Source organism: Meriones unguiculatus, chromosome 15 (assembly GCF_030254825.1).
Source record: "Meriones unguiculatus strain TT.TT164.6M chromosome 15, Bangor_MerUng_6.1, whole genome shotgun sequence".
Classification (NCBI taxonomy): Eukaryota; Metazoa; Chordata; class Mammalia; order Rodentia; family Muridae; genus Meriones; species Meriones unguiculatus.
In genome coordinates, this window is record NC_083362.1 from 19,130,436 (window position 1) to 19,136,435 (window position 6,000).

At 36.0% G+C, this 6,000-nt stretch overlaps 1 pseudogene; it reads right to left on the reverse strand.

Moving 5' to 3' along the window:
• LOC110564498 (CDGSH iron-sulfur domain-containing protein 1-like) overlaps positions 1 to 5,766 on the reverse strand; it is an 87,573-nt pseudogene extending 81,807 nt beyond the window's left edge.
• Positions 5,767 to 6,000: the final 234 nt, after the last annotated feature.

A 6,000-nucleotide genomic window follows, 5' to 3' on the forward strand; every position in this document is an offset into this window, starting at 1 on the left:
TTCAAAATGGGATTTTATTATGTTTTGCTTGTATGAAAAAGAATTTAGCAATTGAAAAGGATTGTGGTATTTTGTCAGTCCATGCTATAGAAACACATGAAACTGATCTGAAATAGTTTCTGGTTTTTCCAAATAGCAAAACATACTTGTCCTAGTTGGAAAACAACCAGGTAAGTTTTAGGGTGAGCAGTTTGTTCACTAAACAAACAACTCAGAACTGGTGTGTATTTACCTACATTAGTCTCTATCAGGCACCTCTCTAAGAGAAATGTACATCTGACCATAAGAATGTTTCATAGTAATTTATAATTAAAAACCAATATACATACAAAAGAAACATATGGATGCTCCAGGTTTAATTAGTTGTTTTCTTGATGTTCAGTGTTTTTAGTTGTTTATATATTTAAATACTAGTTCTCCATTGAATGTGTAATCGGTACAGATTTTTTATTCCTTCTATAGCCCACTGCTTTGTCAAAATTATGTTAGTTTTGTCATACAGAAGGTGTCAGTTTCATGAGATCCCTTTATTAATTGTTCATATTAATGCCTGGGCTATTGCTGTTCTCTTCAGAAAGTCCTTTTCTGTCCCAATGAGTCCAAGACTGTTTCCCACATCCTTTTCTATCTGATTCAAGGTATCTGCCCAGATGTTGAGGTCCTTAATTTTGACTAATTATAAATATAATATTTAATATATATTTTTATTTCAAGAGCAGTGAAAGAGATGGCATGTTATCTCACTTGTAATACATACATATAACCTCAAGTCACATAGACATGGTAAGAAGTTACTTATGGTAACTATAAAAGTACATTAGTATACCCTTGATATTTACATTTTTATCTTCATCCATAGAGATTTGTACATCTAACACACTCCAACATTGATGAATATAAACTGGCCACTGAGTAAAGAGCATAAACACTTGTAATTCAATATATAAATGTCTCTACTTCTAGATGTTTGTTTTATGAAACCAACAAAAGCAATAAAATGGAACATCCAGGGAGCTGACATTATGTTCTTAGCCCAAGATATTTCAGTCCAGATAGCAAAAGATCTTGAATTTAAGCTAACCATTCTACTAATTGTTTTGTGGATACTGATCCTATGAATTATACTCTAGAGCCATAGGTAATATTTTGACTCAACAGTTATTTTACAAGTGAAGTTATTTTATTGTACTTTATTTTTCTTTTTGATGTACTTGTGGGAATTTTATTTTATTTCATAGGCATTTGTATCATATTTAAAGTTAACTGTGTTTCATTTAAAGGTCAAATAATTTAATTTATATCTGTAAGTTATGCTAATATTTTAAAATTATAGTTTTATTAATTCTTTGAGAATATTACCCATGTATGCAATATGTACATGGTATAGAAGCTGAGTCAGAATGGGTGGCTAGTTACAGTTTAGGAAAGAAAGGAAGCAGAAAAAAAATGTATCACTTCACTGCTTCTGTAGTCACCAACTTGACTTGATCATCACCCCCTCATGCTCATCTTACCAAGAGAAATTACTGTATTTCCGGAAACCTTTGTTGTTTTAGAAATAAGTGACATTAGCAAGGTGGGGACAAGAATTTGTTCAGGAAGTAGCAATGATTTGTTCTGTATTGAATTGCCAAAGAACCAATGGTATGATTTGAATAAATCCTCCCAAAAACCTACGTGGGAATTTAAACCCCAGTTCAGGAGGTGGTTACTAGAGGGCCTTCTAGGACTGTTTAGGTTGTGAGGACTGATCCTCATAAATGGATAATGTTTTAAAAGGGGCATATGTCTTCCCTAGTCTACTGACAGTGGAGGTCCTCCTCCCCTACTATCTGACCCTAGTCTATCAGGTCTCATCAGGACTGTCTGGATCCTCTTTCTCTGTGTCCCAGTAAGGCCGGAGGTATGGGGGGGGGGAGGCAGGAAGGGAAGTTGGGACCAGAAGGAGATGATAGAGGGGGCTACAGCTGGGATACAAAAATGAGTAAATTTTAATAAATTAATAATAATAATAATAAATAACAAAAAGCTCAACCATGTAGATACTCAAAAAAAGGTGGGGGGGAGGTGCATGAGGCTGAATTCAGCCTGTTGGTTGGTTTCTTCTTGGGACCTTCCCTCTCTACCTTCTAACAAAAGATGATACACTAGCATGATACTTTCCATATTACAGTAATCTTGGAGGTCCAGGCCCTAGAATTGTGAAAAATAAATCTCTATTCTTTATGAACTACTTAGTCTGTGCTGTTCTAGAGACAGCCATCAAAGAGGACAGGAATTTCCTGTGACATGTAGCTCAGGCGGAAAAGAGGCAGGACGGCAGGACTTCTGTGAATACTTCAAAATAATAAAAAACAGTTATTGGGAAAATGTCATGTCTTCACAGCGTACTCTACATGATGCATTTAATCTTATTTGTACAAGTACAGGCAAAAATTCACTAACAACATGTATTGTCTCTTTCTTTGGTTACAATTTAGTATTGATTACTGTGCAGGCAGGTTGACATGAATCCCAGAATGGGTTTAATTACAAGTATACACTGAGAAGTAATTGACAGGATGAGTAAGGTATTAGGAAGGAGGTTTAACAGAACCACAATGTACTACTTGATCGGCAGGAGTAATAAAAATGAAGAAATGAGAGAGAGAGAGAGAGAGAGAGAGAGAGAGAGAGAGAGAGAGAGTTCAGTTCAGTTAAAAATTTATCTCCTCCTTCTCCCTTCACTGCTTCCTACATAAGCATTTCAGTGGCACCTCTATTATCTCACTACACATCAGCACTGACTCAATAAATGCCTAGCTGGAAAATTAAATTGAATGAGTCATGGAAGAAGAGTGAGCAGCCATGGTTTCCCCACTCAACAGCACGAGGAGGCTGCCTCCCAAACGTACCTAAGTATGTCATGAAGGGTTTTGGGATAATGAATGCTGGGATTTTTTTCCATTGGTACAGTTTACAAACAGCAATTATAGTTTATCTCAGTGAAATCTTTTTGTACTGATGTTTTCTATATTGAAAAGAATGTACACCCCAGTAATAAGAATCAGAAACCTCATCTCACAAAGTTTCTTTGTCATCACTGGTCAGTTACTTCTCCACTCTCTCACTTTCTTCCTTGGATGAAAATTGGTTTCTTGGGTCATGCTGTTATTAATAAGATTTTTTAAAAATAATTGAATTGAACACCAAAGTCAGTTGGGAAAACAAGCAAAATGAAAATGATAATTCTCTGTGTGAAAACTTCAAAACATGAAATAAAATACAGTGCTCTTTTCTTCAAAATTTACTGGATATTTGTGCTTATTAACAGCATAATATCGCAATAGCTGGGTTTGTATGGGTGTTGCTGCCCATGAGAATGATCCATTAGGAAATATGCTAGGAAAACAAAAGCAGTTCATTAGTTATATTTAGTTTTCACTTTTTTTCTGAGTTTAATGTTTTGTTTTTTTTTCAGCTATGAAATTCTTTCCTCTAATAAGTTAGTGTAGTACTTTGTTTTAAAATCAATCATCTTTTGGCTGTTGTTTACTATCTTTCTCCTCTTCCTCCATCATGTGTTTCCTGTGGCATTATATTTCCCTGTGAATTTAACAAGTCATAAGTAGTCTAAATGGGGATAGTGGTTATAATCTCCATTTTGAACAACTAATGCAATCTGTGAATCCTTATAAAAATGGAGATACTTTCTTATAAATGTTAAATTTCATGGAAAGCATAACAGGTATTTACAAAATTCTTGATTTGCAAGTGGTAATAATGAGAAACAAAGGACTTGCTTTTTGCATTTTACCTGTATTGATATGATGACTTGGGAAACAGAGTACATGTAAGCTACTAGGCATTTTTTTCTTTGAATACATAAAAACTTAAAGAAAATGCTCTTCACTTATATTTTTAAACCTATTGCCTGAGAATTCCATGAATGTATGCAGTGTGTTTTGATGAAACCCACACATGGTCTTCTTCCTTATCTCTCCTATTTTGCCCACCAACTTCATCTACTGTTTTTATTAACACAGTGAAGCCGTTGAGTACTGCCGGAATAGACATGTTAAAGGGGCCACCACCGGAGGACCTGGCAGAGGATAAGTCATTGAAGGACACTGCCTTCCCCTCCCCAAAAGCAATCAACCCCTGAGAGCTCCTCATTGAAGACTGGGACTTCATAAGACCCTCTCTCATCCATGCTGGGATCTTGGCCACCTTGACCTTGGGCCGGTCTTGAGTATGCACTTTGAAAATTCTCCCCTGTGACTCAGAATAATGGATGAGCCTCATCGATATTCATACTTCAAAGGCAGATAAATTTTCTCTGATGTTTTTTCTTTGTTATTGTTTTTTGTTTGTTTGTTTGTTTGATTGATTGTAGTTCCCAAATCTTGTCCACTATGATCTTGGAGACTTGGAGAGAGAAATGTGCTACACATTTGATTTATGGCTAAATACTCCACAGTCGCTCATTCTCAGGACTCCATCCAGGAGGTAAAACAAAATGAAGCTTCTTTGATAAAGATTGAAAACTGCAATAATTGGTGCATATAAAGGAAACTATTCAGGTGGCAGTTTGATACTGTATCCATTTGCAGAAAAATAGTAGTAGGTTCTGTTCTTAGGCCTATGACATACTGAGCTGTGAATTCTTGGTCTAGTTAACAGTACCAGGCATGAGTTCTGTCTTGTGGAGTGAGACTTAAATTCATCCCCAAAGTTGGTTTTACTCCCACAACATTCATGCTACTATTGCAACAATGGACATACCTTGCCAGGGCTGATTGTTGTAGCTTACAAGATTTATATCTGAGCAAGATTTGGTTATTTTCTTCCCAATCATCCTTATAGCACCTTCTGGCACTATGAAAGCCAACTAGTAGAGATAAAGGTCCCAGTCAGCTCCAACTTGATTTCCCATTGTCCTATGACTCATGTATGTCAAGACTATTAAGCAATAGTCTTACCATCAGTTAATGATGGGTAATTAAGAGCTATGGCAGTAGCTTATATTGTTTGGTGGGTGGATCAATGGGACCCCTCAATTTGCATTTCCCTACCAACTGTGAGATTATATTTTTTTTCCCTTTACTTTAGGCTATTTGTATTTCATCTTTTGAGAAATGTCTGATCATTTCATTAACACATTTATTGACTCTATAGAATGATTTCTTTTTGTTTAACCTGTTGAATTATTTCCATAATCTCTATTTTAATCTTTGGTCAGTTGTAGAGACAACAACCACAGAAAATTATTTTGTTAGTATGCATTAATTGCACAAAAATAATGGGATCCATGAGGGCATTTTTATAATTTTTCTATATGCTACATATAAATCTTTTAAAAAGAATTTTGAAAAAAGTTTAAGCAAATAAGCAAAAATAAAAATAATGACATAATGCTTTGTTTAAAAAAATCAAAATTATAGTTTTACAACCCTAAGATGTACATTTTAGTTGTCACAGTGGGCAGTGTTACTTGACTTTAATTCAAAGAAATCTGAGAGAAAAACGGTTGCACTTTAGAATTTGGGACACTGATAGGAAAGAAAGCAAATATCTTCTACCCCGTGTGATGCAGATCAGCTAGAGGGGCCTCTTCCTGCTGGAGGGCTCACTGCTGAAATCCGGCAACTGAACAAGAAGTTTGTGCTGAGTAGACTGGCAAGCTCGTGACAACAGGGTCCGTAAAGCAGTATGTGCCCCTTCTGCTTCAGGAGCAGCGATCCTGCGGCCTGCGCACCGTGGGCCTTCTGCGAACTCTGACTGCATGCTTTGGTGTAGTGTATTCAGCGATTAATCCAATTTTACACAGGAATAGCAAAACGAGCTTCCTAAATTTCAAACTGAGAAGGAAGCCTGGACAAGATATCCTTCTCTGAAGGTGCAGCAATCAAACAGTTTAAAGGCACAGCCCAAGAGACTTTGGGTTATATCAAATGACAACTTCCTGGATTGATTAGAACAATGTAATTTTGAAACACAATTAAGGAAAACATGACTCAA